Genomic DNA, 17,060 nt, shown 5'->3' on the forward strand with positions numbered 1-17,060 from the left:
CATGCCTCAACAAGGAATCTTAGAGATTGAGTTGTTTGATGTATGGGGTATTGATTTCATGAGGCCTTTCCCACCATCATACTCAAACACTTATATTCTGGTGGCAGTTGACTATGTATCAAAATGGGTTGAGGCCATTACCACACCCACCAATGATACTAAAACAGTGCTGAAGTTCCTTCAGAAACATATATTCAGCATGTTCGGTGTTCCCAGGGTACTAATCAGTGATGGGGGCACTCACTTCTGCAACAAACAGCTTTGCTCTGCCATGGTCCGGTATGGGATTCGCCACAAGGTGGCGACTCCATATCATCCATAGACAAATGAGAAAGCTGAAGTCTCTAACAGAGAACTAAAAAGAATCCTGGAACAGACTGTAAGTACCCGTAGAAAGGATTGGGCACGAAGCTTGGATGATGCTCTGTGGGCTTACAGAACAGCATTCAAGACTCCTATAGGGACCTCTCCATACCAACTTGTGTATGGTAAGGCATGCCACCTGCCCGTGGAACTGGAACATAAAGCCTACTGGGCAACCAGATTCCTAAACTTTGATGCCAAATTAGTTGGAGAAAAAAGATTGCTCCAGCTAAATGAGCTAGAGGAATTCAGATTCACTGCTTTCGAAAATGCCAAGCTTTATAAAGAGAAATAAAAAAAGTGGCATGACAAAAAGCTGTCATCTAGAATCTTTGAACTAGGACAAAAGGTTCTGTTGTTCAACTCTAGGCTCAGGCTATTCCCCGGGAAACTGAAGTCCCGGTGGAGGGGACCATATGTGATTACAAGTGTATCACCATATGGTTATGTGGAGCTTCAAGATATTGATTCTAATAAGAAGTTCATTGTTAATGGACAGAGAATCAAGCACTATCTTGAAGGCAATATTGAGCAAGAGTGCTCAAGGCTGAGGCTAGATTAAAAACTCAGCAAGGTCCAGCTAAAGACAATAAAGAAGCGCTTGCTGGGAGGCAACCCAGCCATGGGGCATCACTTCCTCTAAGCATTTTGCCCTATTCTTGATTTTATTTGTTTATATAAAGTTCACTGATACTAAGGTAAAGAGTCAATTGTATAAGTTCACAGGGTTACAGAAGGATTCTGCACACAAAACAGAGAAAAAGAGCTCACTGGCAAGAAAACGCCAGTAATAGTCTGTTTTGGGCGTTCAACGCCCAAAAGAAGCATCCACTGGGCGTTGAACGCCAGTAAGGATAGCCATCTGGGCGTTCAGAAAAATGCCCAGTGACAAAGGAATTCCTGGCGTTCAATGCCAGAAAGAAGCAACAGCTGGGCGTTGAACGCCCAGGAGAAGCAGCAGTTGGGCGTTGAACGCCCAAAACATGCAGCGTTTGGGCGTTCAAACGCCAGGATGGTGGGGAGGAGGTAATTTCGTTTTTTCTTCATATTTTTCATTTTAATCTTAATTTTCATGTTTCAATTTATGATTTCTTGCATAAACATGTTACAAACCCTGATTTCTAAAATCCCTAATTTCTAAAAACCCTTCTTTAAAAATATTAAATGTATCTTAATCCATAAGCACAAATCCTTTTTTTCAATCTAATTCAACTCTTTTTCAAAATTTTCAAAACAAATCTATCTCTTTTCATTCAAAAATCTTTTCAACTAATCAATATCTTTTTCAAATCTCCATATTATCTTTTTCAAAAATCCAATTTTATCTTTTTCAAATATCTTTCATATCTTTTCAATTTTAAATTCTATCTTTTCATATCATACTTTTTTTTTTTAAAAATCATATCTTCTATCTTATCTTTCTCCCTATTTTCGAAAACCCCCTCCCTTTTAAAAACCCATTCGGCCTCCTTCCTCTCATCCACCATCCTACACCAGCTCTCCTTCTATCCCTCTCCTTTCTTTTCTTTTGCTTGAGGACAAGCAAACCTCTAAGTTTGGTGTGTTTATCCGTGATCACTAAACCATACCCACTAAGATCATGGCTCCTAAAGGAAAACAACCCACTCCAAGAGGCAAGAAAGAGAGTGTTCCAAAACCACTTTGGAATCAAGGGAAGTTCTTAACTAAAGAACATTCAGACCATTATTACAAAATAATGGGTCTAAGATCAGTGATCCCGGAAGTTAGATTCGATCTGAAAGAAGATGAATATCCGGAGATCTAGGAGCAAATTCGAATCAGGAACTGGGAGATCCTAGCTAATCCTGAAATGAAAGTGGGAAGGAATATGGTTCAGGAGTTCTATGCTAATATGTGGCAAACAGACAAGCAAAGACTATCTGGATCTGCTCTCTATGACTATCGGACCTTGGTCAGAGAAAAGATTGTTCATACCCACCCTGACAAGATCAGGGAGATCTTAAAGCTACCTCAGCTGGAAGATGATCCAGACTCCTTCAATAGGAGAATGATGAGAACAGACAAGGGCCTGGATAAGATTCTAGAGGATATATGTATCCCTGGAGCCAGGTGGACCACCAGCACGAAGGGTGTCCCAAATCAACTCAAAAGAGAAGATCTCAAACCAGTCGCCAGAGGATGGCTGGACTTCATTGGGCATTATCTGCTGCCCACTAGCAACCGTTCTGAAGTCACTATTAGAAGAGTAGTGATGATCCATTGCATCATGATGGGAAAAGAAGTGGAAGTTCATCAACTAATTTCAACTGAATTTTACAAAATTACAAACAAAAATTCCAAAGATGCCAGGTTGGCTTATCCAAGCTTGATTTCTATGCTCTGCAAGGACGCTGGGGTAAGGATGGGAATAACTGAGTATATCTCAATTGAGCGACCAATCACCAAAGCATCAATGGAAAAATAACAAGCACAGGATGACCCCATCAAGAAGAGAACACAAGAATTTCTCCCAGAAATCCCTCAATCTGAATACTGGTAGTATCTTGAAACATCTATTACCAAGATGCAAGAAGCTATGGAACAAATAAAGAAAGAACAGAATGAACAAAGTAGCATTCTTTGCTATTTGCTTAAAGAACAGGAGGAGCAAGGGCATGATTTAAGGGAATTGAAGCGTCAGAAATTATCTCTTGAAGGACCAAGCACCCCGCAGATTAGAGGAACATCCACTTCCCAGAATAAAGGTTGTTAAATTCTAATCTTAGCCTTAACTCTGTGATAACTATTTTTATTCTAGTTTTACCTTAGGAGTCATATAGTAGTAATTAGTATCTATATTTTTTATTTTATCTCCAATTAAGCTATAATATAATTTTATCATCATCATTAAACATGAATAAAATAGAAGAATTTCTTTAGAATAAAAGGCAATATTTTTCGAGTTTTTAATAAGATAAATTCTAATTATTTACATGTGGTGGCAATGCTTTCTGTCTTCTGAATGAATGCTTGAACAGTGCATATGTCTTTTGAATTTGATGTTTAAGACTGTTAAATATGTTGGCTCTTGAAAGAATGATGAACATGAGACATGTTATTGATAATCTGAAAAATCATAAAAATGATTCTTGAAGCAAGAAAAAGCAGTAAATACAAAAGCTTGCAAAAAAAAAACATAGAGAAAGAAAAAGAAAAAGCAAGCAGAAAAAGCCAATAGCCTTTAAAACCAAAAGGCAAGGGTAATAAAAAGGACCCCAAGGCTTTGAGCATCAGTGGATAGGAGGGCCTAAAGGAATAAAATCCTGGCCTAAGCGGCTAAACCAAGCTGTCCCTAACCATGTGCTTGTGGCGTGAAGGTGTCAAGTGAAAACTTGAGACTGAGTGGTTAAAGTCAAGGTCCAAAGCAAAAAGAAGAGTGTGCTTAAGAACCCTGGACACCTCTAATTGGGAACTTTAGCAAAGCTGAGTCACAATCTGAAAAGGTTCACCCAATTATGTGTTTGTGGCATTTATGTATCCGGTGGTAATACTGGAAAACAAAGTGCTTAGGGCCACGGCCAAGACTCATAAAGTAGCTGTGTTCAAGAATCAACATACTGAACTAGGAGAATCAATATCACTATCTGAATTCTGAGTTCCTATAGATGCCAATCACTCTGAGCTTCAATGGATAAAGTGAGATGCCAAAACTGTTCAGAAGCAAAAAGCTACTAGTCCCGCTCATCTAATTAGAATCTGAGCTTCATTCAAAAAACTCTGAGATATTATTGCTTCTTAAATTATTTGTATTCTATTTTATTTATCTAGTTGCTTGAGGACAAGCAACGGTTTAAGTTTTGTGTTGTGATGAGCGGATATTTTATACGCTTTTTGGGGTTAATTTCATATAGTTTTTAGTGTGTTTTAGTTAGTTTTTAGTTTATTTTCAGTAGTTTCTAGGCAAAATTCATATTTCTGGACTTTACTATGAGTTTGTGTGTTTTTCTGTAATTTCAGATATTTTCTGCCTGAAATTGAGGGAGCTGAGCAGAAATCTGATTCATGCTGAAATAGGACTGCTGATGCTGTTGGATTCTGACCTCCCTGCACTCGGAATGGATTTTCTAGAGCTACAGAACTCCAAATGGCCCGCTTTTAATTGCATTGGAAAGTAGACATCCAGGGCTTTCCAGCAATATATAATAGTTCATACTTTGCTCAAGGATAGACGACGTAAACTGGCGTTCAACGCCAGTTCCATGTTGCAGTCTGGGGTCCAGCGCCAGAAACAGGTTACAAGTTGGAGTTCAACGCCAAAAAAGGATCCAAAGCTGGCGTTGAACGCCCAAAACAGCCCTATGCACGTGATTAGCTTAAGTCTCAGCCCCAGCACACACCAAGTAGGCCCCAGAAGTGGATTTTTGCACTATCCATCTTAGTTTACTCATTTTCTGTAAACCTAGTTTACTAGTCTAGTATTTAAACAACTTTTAGAGACTTATCTTGTATCTCATGACATTTTAGATCTGAACTTTGTACCTTTTGACGGCATGAGTCTCTAAACTCCATTGTTGGGGGTGAGGAGCTCTGCTGTGTCTCGATGAATTAATGCAAGTATTTCTATTTTCCATTCAAACATGCGTGTTTCTATCTAAGATATCCATTCGCACTTCAATATGAATGTGATGAACGTGACAATCATCATCATTCCTCCACGAACGCGTGCCTGACAACCACTTACGTTCCACTGTAGAATGAATGAATATCTCTTAGATCTCTTAATCGGAATCTTCGTGGTATAAGCTAGATTGATGGCAGCATTCAAGAGAATCCGGAAAGTCTAAACCTTGTCTATGGTATTCTGAGTAGGATTCAAGGATTGAATGATTGTGACGAGCTTCAAACTTGCGAGTGCTGGGCGTAGTGACAGACGCAAAAGGATAGTAAATCCTATTCCGGTACGATTGAGAACCTGCAGATGATTAGCCGTGCAGTGACAGCGTATCTGGACCCTTTTCACTGGAAGGATGGATGGTAGCCATTGACAACGGTGATCCACCAACACACAGCTTGCCATAGGAGGACGTGCGTGCGTGAATCAGAAAACAGAGAAAAGCAGAATTTCAGAAGACAAAGCATCTCCAAAACTCCAACATATTCTCCATCATTGCATACAAGTATAATTTGTGTTCTGCCCTTTTATTCCTTGCAATCAAGTTTGATAAGTGAATTATTTTATTGTTTTCCTGACTAAGAGTTACAAGATAACCATAGATTGCTTCAAGCCAACAATCTCCGTGGGATCGACCCTTACTCATGTAAGGTATTACTTGGACGACCCAGTGCACTTGCTGGTTAGTGGTACGAGTTGTAAAAAGTGTGATTTACAATTCGTGCACCAGAGGACCTAGCCAACTTTGCTCAAAGTTCAGAAAATTGAAATTAACTCTTGGCTAGTCAAAAACCTCTTTATGATAAAGCTGGGTTGGGTTTTCATAAAACTGCAAAATTTGTTGAAAAACCTTCTTTTACAAACATAGCATCATCTTCAAATGATGTAAGGTTTCAAAATCCAACAAGCTCTGTGAAAACAGCAAATCATAGATTTTGTAGACTATGCAACCAGAATGGACACTTTCCTATTCAATGTTTCTTTGATAAAAGAATGATTGGAAACAAAGTTTGTAAAATTGTTTATGACTATAATGGCTTGGGACAAAGAAGATGTTTGACGTCAAAGGATCCAAAAAGATTTGGATACCTAAGGTCACTTGAGCTTATTTTGTAGGTTTGCCTAGCATCCAAGCGAAAGGACAACATGTGATATATGGATAATGGGTGCTCTAGGCATATGACCGGAAAGAAAACCTTCTTCATCAAGCTTGATGAGTATGATGGAGGGTTTGTCACTTTCAGTGATAATGAAAAAGGAAAAATAGTGGCCATAGGTAAAGTTGGTAAGAGTTTTTCTTCCTTCATAAATGATGTTTTACTTGTTAATGGGTTGAAACACAATTTACTAAGCATTAGCCAATTATGTGATCTTGGTTATGAAGTTATTTTTAGAAAATTGGATTGCTTAGTTATTTGTGAAAAATCTGGAAAAATTTTGTTTGAAGCTAAAAGGTGTAACAATGTGTATGGATTAACTCTTGAGGATTTAAAGGATCAAGAAGTGACATGCTTTTCTTCACTTGAATCTGAAAAAATAGCTTTGGCATAAGAAATTGGGTCATGCAAGCATGTACCAAATTTCTAAGCTTGTTAAGAAGAACTTGGTGAGAGGAATTCCTAACATTAAATTTGATAAGGATATTACTTGTAATGCTTGTCAACTAGGCAAATAAGTAAAATCCTCTTTTAAACCTAAAGATGGAATTTCCACCAAGAGGCCATTAGAAATGTTGCATATTGATCTTTTTGGTCTAACTAAAACTCAAAGCTTAGGAGGTAAGCATTATAGTTTGGTGGTGGTGGATGACTACTCTAGATTCGGTTGGGTACTCTTCCTAGCTCATAAGAATGATGCTTTCTATGCTTTTTCAACTCTTTGTAAAATAATTCAAAATGAAAAAGATTTGAAAATTGCCCACTTGAGAAGTGATCATGGAAAAGAATTTGAAAATTAAGATTTTGAAAAATTCTGTGATGATTTTGGAATTGCTCATAATTTTTCATGTCCTAGAACTCCTCAACAAAATGGGATAGTTGAAAGAAGGAATAGAAGCCTTCAAGAAATGACTAGGGCTATGCTTTGTGAAAATGATGTTCCAAAATTTCTGTGGGCTGAAGCTGTAAATACAGCTTGTTATATTTTGAATAGGACTATCATTCGAAAAGGGTTAAAGAAAACTCCTTATGAGCTATGGAAAGGAACCCCACCTAATCTCAAGTATTTCCACATTTTTGGATGCAAATACTTTGTACTTAATAATAAATAAAATCTTGGAAAATTTGATCCAAAATCCTATGAAGGAATGTTTGTTAGATACTCCACCACTAGCAAAGCATTTAGAATTTACCTTAAGGAACATAGAACCATAGAGGAATCCATACATGTGTCCTTTTGTGATACTAATTCAATTCCCAGTGCCCTTTTAAATAATGATACAGGAAGTGAAGCTGATATGAACCACCAACCAAGTCAAGAAAATCCCAAAACTGTCCCAAGTGAAGAACCTGTCCGTCCAGAAATGTCTCATCAGGATGGAGGAGACATTTCAGTTTTATCTCATGAACCAGTGAGAGAATCCGAAACAGACCAAACTGCTGAAGCTCATCAAGGCAGAACCTTACCTCAAAGGCCAAGAGAATGAAAGTTTTTGAAGGGTTACCCCCATGATTTTATCATTGGTGATCCTTCCCAAGGCGTACACACTAGATCCTCAAGCAAGAAGCAATTGGAACCTAGTAATGTTGCCTTCTTGTCCCAATTGGAACCTCTCAACGTAAAGCAAGCTCTTGAAGACCCCTCTTGGGTCAAAACCATGGAAGAAGAGCTAGCTCAATTTAAAAAGAACGAGGTTTGGACACTTGTACCAAATTCAAATGGTAAGAAGGTAACCGGTACAAAGTGGATCTTTAAAAATAAATTGGATGAGGATGGTAGTATTGTTCGTAACAAGGCTAGATTAGTGGCCCAAGGTTACGATCAAGAGGAAGGCATTGATTTTGATGAGTCTTTTGCCCCGGTAGCAAGAATGGAAGCAATTAGGTTGCTTCTTGCCTATGCTGCCCACAAGGGGTTCAAAATGTTCCAAATGGATGTTAAATGTGCTTTCCTTAATGATTTTATAGATAGAGAATTATTTGTGACTCAACCCCCCGGTTTTGAAAATAAAGAATTTCCAAATCATGGTTTTAAACTTTCAAAGGCTCTTTATGGCCTTAGGCAAGCTCCAAGAGCTTGGTATGAAAGGCTTAGTGCCTTCTTGTTGGAAAATCACTTTTAAAGGGGTACCACCGATACTACTTTATTTATCAAAGAATCTAATGATGATATTCTTCTTGTTCAAGTTTATGTGGATGATATTGTGTTTGGTTTGGCCAATGAAACCTTATGTGAAGAGTTTGGAAAACTTATGACTAATGAGTTTGAAATGAGTTTAATGGGAGAATTAACATTTTTCCTTGGTCTCCAAATTAAACAAACTCCTAGTGGTATTTTTATTCACCAAGATAAATATGCAAAAGAATTAATCAAGAAATTTGTCCTTGAAAATTCCAAACCAATGGAAAAACCTTTGCATCCAAATACTAAACTTGAAAATGATGAAAATGGAAAAGATATGGATGAAACACGGTATAGAAGAATGATAGGATCACTCATATATCTTACATCCTCTAGGCCGGATATTGTTCAAAGTGTGGGTGTATGTTCAAGGTTTCAATCTCACCCAAAAGAATCTCATCTTTCGGTCGTCAAAAGAATCATTAGATACATTAAGAGAACTTGTGATTTTGGCTTATGGTATCCTAGATCTAATGATTTCTGTGCAGTAGGATTTTGTGATGTAGATTATGTGGGAGATAGGGTGGATAGAAAAAGCAGATCCGGAATGTGTTGCTTCCTTGGAAGCTCACTAAACATGTGGTCAAGCAAGAAACAAGCCACTGTTGCTCTATCCACGACTGAAGCTGAATACATATCTGCCTCTACTTGTTATTCTCAATTAATTTGGTTAAAAACTCAATTAGAGGATTATAAATTGAAAATAAATAGCATAGCTTTATTTTGTGATAATATGAGTGTAATAAACATTTCTAAAAATCCTGTTCTGCACTCTAGAACTAAGCACATTGAAGTTAGATATCATTTTATTAGAGAACATGTGTAAAAAGATACTATTGATATTCAATTTGTGAAATCTGAAGAACAACTTGATGATATATTCACTAAACCTTTGTGTGAAGATAGGTTCTGTTCATTAAGGAACAGTTTCGGAATGTTAGATTTAAGCTCTGTTGAAAAATTGTGATTTTAATGATTCTGTTTGTTTTGTCTCGTAGGAAGTAAGGAGACAAATCTGGGTATGTGTTGAACAAGCCATAAATCAAGGGGGAGACTGAAACACTGGCGTTTTTAAACTTGAGCCCAACCAAATTCCTTTGACCCACTCCTTGACTCTGGCCCATTTGAGTTCTTCATCACATTTTTTTAAATAATTTATGGAGGTTATCACATCATATCTTTATAGGGGAAGTTCATGTCAAATCAAAATCTTTTCCCCTACTCTCTGCCTTGACTCAAGGAAAAGATCTTTCAGTTACTTTTTAATTTTAAAAATTTCCTTGATGATAACCGCTCCATTAAATGCCCATTATTCTATTACTCCTCTCTCCACTCAGCATTCAATGCGGTTGTAACCTCTCTCCATTCTCCAATCCATTCGGCCATATCTTCACCTTCTCACTCTCTTATTCATTTCTCTATCATGAAAAAGAAGTTGGCACCTAGAAGAAGCAACCAAACCCCTTCTTCCAAAAATCCTTCATCTGCTCCTCAAACCCACACCCATATTCATATACATTCTGCTTCATCTTCTTCCCCTTCTTCACACTCAACCGCATCAATGAGGAGGAAAGTAATTGCTCGAAGAACTTCTTCTCGCAAGAAGGTTGGAAAAGAGAAAGAACCTATGGTCGAAGAAGAAGAAGCATTACAATCCTCTCCACCACCTTCACCTCCACGGAAATCAACTCCTCATCCTTCTGACCGAACAACTCAGCGTTCGAAGGGATACATTCTTTGCAACACTAGAGAACCATCAAACTTGGATTCTCTAGACTTCAAAAATAAGTTCAATAAGAATCACTCTCACTTTGATCAGGCTCGGTTCACCTCTTGCGCTGCCTACGAGTTTCATTCTCAAGTTCTGGTTAACCGTCATCTGTGTGCCTCTCACATAGTGAATCTGGAAACCCTAAGTGCAAAAGGAATTGACTTCATTACTCTGTTTGATAATCTCAACTGGACTCCTCTGTTCAAGATTTGAAAGCCGGTATATCCAAATCTGGTTCGCGAGTTTTACGCGAACATGATGTATCATGATGGAGCAATACATTCTTATGTCAAGAAGGTGCATCTGACTCTGAACAGAAAGACTATTAGCGCTGCCTTAGGGTATACTGATGAAGGAGCCACAACATATATGTCAGGAAAGTGGGACTCTCTAGTTGGAATTTCTTATCAGATTGCCCTAACTCAAGTTTGTGAAAATTTCTCTGCACTTGATGGGACTGTTCTGACTCATAAGGCTCTTGGTCCAGTGAGAGCTCTGCTTCACCATATTATCAATCACATTTTGATGTCCCAGAGCAGCTCCTATCAGAGAGTAATGGTTTGTGATACCTGGTGCACAAAATTTTGATCATCAACAATGGCGCCAAAGGACTTGGAGCTCTCAAACGTGAATCACACTTTGTCACAATTCCGCACAACTAACCAGCAAGTGCACTGGGTCGTCCAAGTAATAAACCTTACATGAGTAAGGGTCGATCCCACGGAGATTGTCGGCTTGAAGCAAGCTATGGTCATCTTGTAAATCTCAGTCAGGCGGATTCAAATGGTTATGGAGTTTAAGGTGATGAAAATAAACATAAAATAAAGATAGAGATACTTATGTAATTCATTGGTGGATTTCAGATAAGCGTATGAAGATGCTTTGTTCCCCTTGAACCTCTGCTTTCCTATTGCCTTCTTCCAATCATTCATACTCCTTTCCATGGCAAGCTTTATGTTGGGCATCACCGTTGTCAATGGCTACATCCCGTCCTCTCAGTGAAAATGGTTCTGATGCTCTGTCACAGCATTGGCTAATCAGCTGTCAGTTCTCGATCATGTCGGGATAGGATCCATTGATCCTTTTGCATCTGTCACATACCCCACAATCGCGAGTTTGAAGCTCGTCACAGTCATCCCTTCCCAGATCCTACTCAGAATACCACAGACAAGGTTTAGACGTTCTGAATCTCAGGAATGGCCGCCAATAATTCTAGTCTATACCACGAAGGTTCCAATCTTAGATTAGAAACCCAAGAGATACGCATTTAAGCTTGTTTGCATGTAGAACGGAAGTGGTTGTCAGTCACGCGTTCATAGGTGAGAATGATGATGAGTGTCACGGATCATCACATTCATCAAGTTGAAGAACAAATGAATATCTTGGAGAAGAAATAGACTTGAGTTGAATAGAAAAATAATAGTAATTTGTATTAATTCATGAAGAACAGCAGAGCTCCACACCTTAATCTATGGTGTGTAGAAACTCCACCGTTGAAAATACATAAGAACAAATAGTGTAAGCATGGCCGAATGGCCAGCCTCAAAGGTCTAAGGACTAAACATCCCAAGATGAAAAATACAATAGCAAAAGGTCCTATTTATAGAAAACTAGTAGCCTAGGGTTACCGAAATCAGTAATTAATGCAGAAATCTTCTTCCAGGCCCACTTGGTGTGTGCTTGGGCTGAGCATTGAAGCATTTTCGTGTAGAGACTTTTCTTGGAGTTAAACGCCAGCTTTTGTGCCAGTTTGGACGTTTAACTCCAGCTTTTGTGCCAGTGGAGTTAAACGCCAGAATTCTTGAGCTGACTTGAAACGCCTGTTTGGGTCATCAAATCTCGGGAAAAGTATAGACTATTATATATTGCTGGAAAGCCCAGAATGTCTACTTTCCAACGCAATTGAGAGCGCACCAATTGAGCTTCTGTAGCTCCAGAAAATCCACTTTGAGTGTAGGGAGGTCAGAATCCAACAGTATCTGCAGTCCTTTTTCAGCCTCTGAATCAGATTTTCGCTCAGGTCCCTCAATTTCAGCCAAAAAATACCTGAAATCACAGAAAAACACACAAACTCATAGTAAAGTCTAGAAATATGATTTTTAAATAAAAACTAATAAAAACTAATTAAAATATACTAAAAACATACTAAAAACAATGCCAAAAAGCGTATAAATTATCCGCTCATCACAACACCAAACTTAAATTGTTGCTTGTCCCCAAGCAACTGAAAATCAAATAGGATAAAAAGAAGAGAATATACAATGAATTCCAAAAATATCTATGAAGATCAGTATTAATTAGATGAGCGGGGCTTTTAGCTTTTTGCTTCTGGACAGTTTTGGCATCTCACTTTATCCTTTGAAGTTCAGAATGATTGACATCTATAGGAACTCAGAATCCAGATAGTGTTATTGATTCTCCTAGTTAAGTATGTTGATTCTTGAACACAGCTACTTTATGAGTCTTGGCCGTGGCCCTAAGCACTTTGTTTTCCATTATTACCACCGGATACATAAATGCCACAGACACATAACTGGGTGAACCTTTTCAGATTATGACTCAGCTTTGCTAGAGTCCCCAATTAGAGGTGTCCAGGATTCTTAAGCACACTCTTCTTTTTGCGTTGGACCTCGACTTTAACCGCTCAGTCTCAAGTTTTCACTTGATACCTTCACGCCACAAGCACATGGTTAGGGACAACTTGGTTTAGCCGCTTAGGCCAGGATTTTATTCCTGTGGGCCTTCCTATCCACTGATGCTCAAAGCCTTGGATCTTTTTTATCACCCTTGCCTTTTGGTTTAAAGGGATATTAGCTTTTTCTGCTTGCTTTTCTTTTTTTTTTTACAAGCTTTTCACTGCTTTTTCTTGCTTCAAGAATCAATTTTATGATTTTTCAGATCATCAGATAACATTTCTCCTTTTTCTTTCATTCTTTCAAGAGCCAACAATTTTAACATTCATAAACAATCAAATTCAAAAAATGCACTGTTCAAGCATTCATTCAGAAAAATAATAGTATTGCCACCACATCAAAATAATTAAACTGTTTTAAAATTTGAAATTCATGCACTTCTTTTTCTTTTTCAATTAAAAACATTTTTCATTTAAGAAAGGTGATGGATTCATTTTCATAGCTTTAAGGCATAGACACTAATGATCATGTAATAAAGACACAAACATAGATAAACATAAAGCATAATTTTCAAAAAACAGGAAAATAAAGAACAAGGAAGTTAAAGAACGGGTCCACCTTAGTGATGGCGGCTTGTTCTTCCTCTTGAAGATCTTATGGAGTGCTTGAGCTCCTCAATGTCTCTTCCTTGCCTTTGTTGATCCTCTCTCATGGTTCTTTGATCTTCTCTAATTTCATAGAGGATGATGGAATGCTCTTGGTGCTCCACCTTTAGTTGTCCCATGTTGGAACTTAATTCTCCTAGGGAAGTGTTGATTTGCTCCCAATAGTTTTGTGGAGGAAGATGCATCCCTTGAGGCATCTCAGGGATTTCATGATGAGGAATTTCCTCATGCTCTTGATGAGGTTCTCTTGTTTTCTCCATCCTTTTCTTAGTGATGGGTTTGTCCTCATCAATGAGAATGTCTCCCTCTATGTCAATTCCAACCGAATTGCAAAGGTGACAAATGAGATGAGGGAAGGCTAACCTTGCCAAAGAAGAGGACTTGTCCGCCACCTTGTAGAGTTCTTGGGATATAACCTCATGAACTTCCACTTCCTCTCCAATCATGATGCTCTGTATCATGATAGCCCTGTCTATAGTAGCTTCGGACCGGTTGCTAGTGGGAATGATTGAGCGTTGGATGAACTCCAACCATCCCCTAGCCACGGGCTTGAGGTCATGCCTTCTTAGTTGAACCGGCTTCCCTCTTGAATCTCTCTTCCATTGAGCGCCCTCTTCACAGATGTCCATGAGGACTTGGTTTAACCTTTGATCAAAGTTGACACTTCTTGTGTATGGGTGTGCATCTCCTTGCATCATGGGCAAATTAAATGCCAACCTTACATTTTTTGGACTAAAATCCAAGTATTTCCCTCGGACCATTGTAAGCCAATTCTTGGGGTCCAGGTTCACACTTTGATTATGGTTCTTGGTGATCCATGCATTGGCATAGAACTCTTGAACCATTAAGATTCCGACTTGTTGAATGGGGTTGGTGAGAACTTTCCAACCTCTTCTTCGGATCTCCGGATACTCATTCTTTTTGAGTTTGAAAGGGACCTCGGGGATCACTTTCTTCTTGGCCACAACTTCATAGAAGTGGTCTTGATGCACCCTTGAGAGGAATCTCTCCATCTCCCATGACTCGAAGGTGGAAGCTTTTGCCTTCCCTTTCCTCTTTCTAGAGGTTTCTCCAGCCTTTGGTGCCATAAATGGTTATGGAAAAATAAAAAGCTTTAGCTTTTACCACACCAAACTTAGAAGGTTGCTCGTCCTCGAGCAAAAGAAGAAAGAAGAAAGTAGAAGAAGAAGAAATAAAGGAGATGGAGTGGGCTTTGTGTTTTGGCCAAGGGGGAGAAGTGGTGTTTAGGTTGTGTGAAAATGAAGGAGTGAAGATGGGTTTATATAGGAGTGAGAGGGGTGTGTATGGTTTGGCCATTATGGGTGGGTTTAGGAGGGAAAGTGGTTTAAATTTGGATGGTGAGGTAGGTGGGGTTTTATGAAGGATGGATGTGAGTGGTGAAGAGATTGGTAGGATTTGATAGGTGAGGGGTTTTGGGGGAAGAGGTATTGAGGTGATTGGTGAATGGGTAAAGAAGAGAGAGAGTGGTGGGGTAGGTGGGGATCTTGTGGGGCCCACAGATCCTGAGGTGTCAAGGATATCTCATCCCTGCACCAAGTGGCGTGCAAAACGCCCCTTAATCCTGGCGTTAAACGCCAGCCTGCTGCCTATTTCTGGCGTTTAACGCCAGCTTCTTGCCCATTCCTGGCGTTAAACGCCAGTCTGGTGCCCTTTTCTGGCGTTAAACGCCCAGAATGGTGCCAGACTGGGCGTTTAACGCCCATTCTGCTACCTTTACTGGCGTTTAAACACCAGTAATTATCTCCTCCAGGGTGTTCTATTTTTCATTCTGTTTTTCCTTCTGTTTTTGCTTTTTCAATTGTTTTTGTGACTTCACATGATCATCAACCTACAGAAAACATAAAATAACAAAAGAAAATAGAAATTTAACATAGATAAATAAAAATCGGGTTGCCTCCCAACAAGCGCTTCTTTAATGTCAATAGCTTGACAGTGGCTCTCATGAAGCCTCACAGATGTTCAGAGCAATGTTGGAACCTCCCAACACCAAACTTAGAGTTTGAGTGTGGGGGTTCAACACCAAACTTAAAGTTTGGTTGTGGCCTCCCAACACCAAACTTAGAGTTTGACTGTGGGGGCTCTGTTTGACTCTGTATTGAGAGAAGCTCTTCGTGCTTCCTCTCCATGGTGACAGAGGGATATCCTTGAGCTTTAAACACAAGGGAGTCTCCATTCACTTGAATGATAAATTCTCCTCTGTCAACATCAATCACAGCTTTTGCTGTGGCTAAGAAGGGTCTGCCAAGGATGATGGATTCATCCATACACTTCCCAGTCTCTAGGACTATGAAATCAGCAGGGATGTAATGGTCTTCAGCCTTCACCAAGACATCCTCTACAAGTCCATAAGCTTGTTTCTTTGAATTGTCTGCCATCTCTAGTGAGATTCTTGCAGCTTGTACCTCAATGATCCCTAGCTTCTCCATTACAGAGAGAGGCATAAGGTTTATGCCTGACCCTAGGTCACATAGAGCCTTCTCAAAGGTCATGGTGCCTATGGTACAAGGGATTGAGAACTTTCTAGGGTCCTGTCTCTTTTGAGGTAATCTCTGCCTAGTCAAGTCATTCAGTTCTTTGATGAGCAATGGGGGTTCATTCTCCCAAGTCTCATTACCAAATAACTTGGCATTTAGCTTCATGATTGCTCCAAGGTACTTAGCAACTTGCTCTTCAGTGACATCTTCATCCTCTTCAGAGGAAGGATACTCATCAGAGCTCATGAGTGGCAAAAGTAAATTTAATGAAATCTCTATGGTCTCAGAATGAGCCTCAGATTCCCATGGTTCCTCATTAGGGAACTCCATGGAGGTCAGTGGGCATCCATTGAGGTCTTCCTCAGTGGGAATCACTGCCTCTTCCTCCTCTCCATGTTCGGCCATGTGAGATGTGGTTATGGCCTTGCACTTTCTTTTTGAATTCTCTTCTGTATTGCTTGGGAGAGTGCTAGGAGGGAGTTCAGTAATTTTCTTACTCAGCTGACCCAATTGTGCCTCCAAATTTCTAATGGAGGACCTTGTTTCAGTCATGAAACTTTGAGTGGTTTTGATTAGATCAGAGACAATGGTTGTTAAGTCAGAGGGGTTTTGCTTAGAATTCTCTGTCTGTTGCTGAGAAGATGATGGAAAAGGCTTGCTATTGCTAAACCTGTTTCTTCCACCATTATTGTTGTTGAAACCTTGTTGAGGTCTCTGTTGATCCTTCCATGAGAGATTTGGATGATTTCTCTATGAAGGATTATAGGTGTTTCCATAGGGTTCTCCCATGTAATTCACCTCTTCCATTGTTGGGTTCTCAGGATCATAAGCTTCTTCTTCAGAGGAAGCTTCCTTAGTACTGCCTGTTACTGCTTGCATTTCAGACAGACTCTGAGAAATCATATTGACTTGTTGGGTCAATATTTTATTCTGAGCCAATATGGCATTTAGAGTATCAATCTCAAGAACTCCCTTCTTCTGAGTTGTCCCATTATTCACAGGATTCCTTTCAGAAGTGTACATGAATTGGTTATTTGCAACCATTTCAATGAGTTCTTGAGCTTCTGCAGGTGTCTTCTTCAGATGAAGAGATCCTCCAGCAGAGCTATCCAATGACATCTTGGATAGTTCAGACAGACCATCATAGAAGATTCCTATGAT

Source organism: Arachis hypogaea, chromosome 18 (assembly GCF_003086295.3).
Source record: "Arachis hypogaea cultivar Tifrunner chromosome 18, arahy.Tifrunner.gnm2.J5K5, whole genome shotgun sequence".
NCBI lineage: Eukaryota > Viridiplantae > Streptophyta > Magnoliopsida > Fabales > Fabaceae > Arachis > Arachis hypogaea.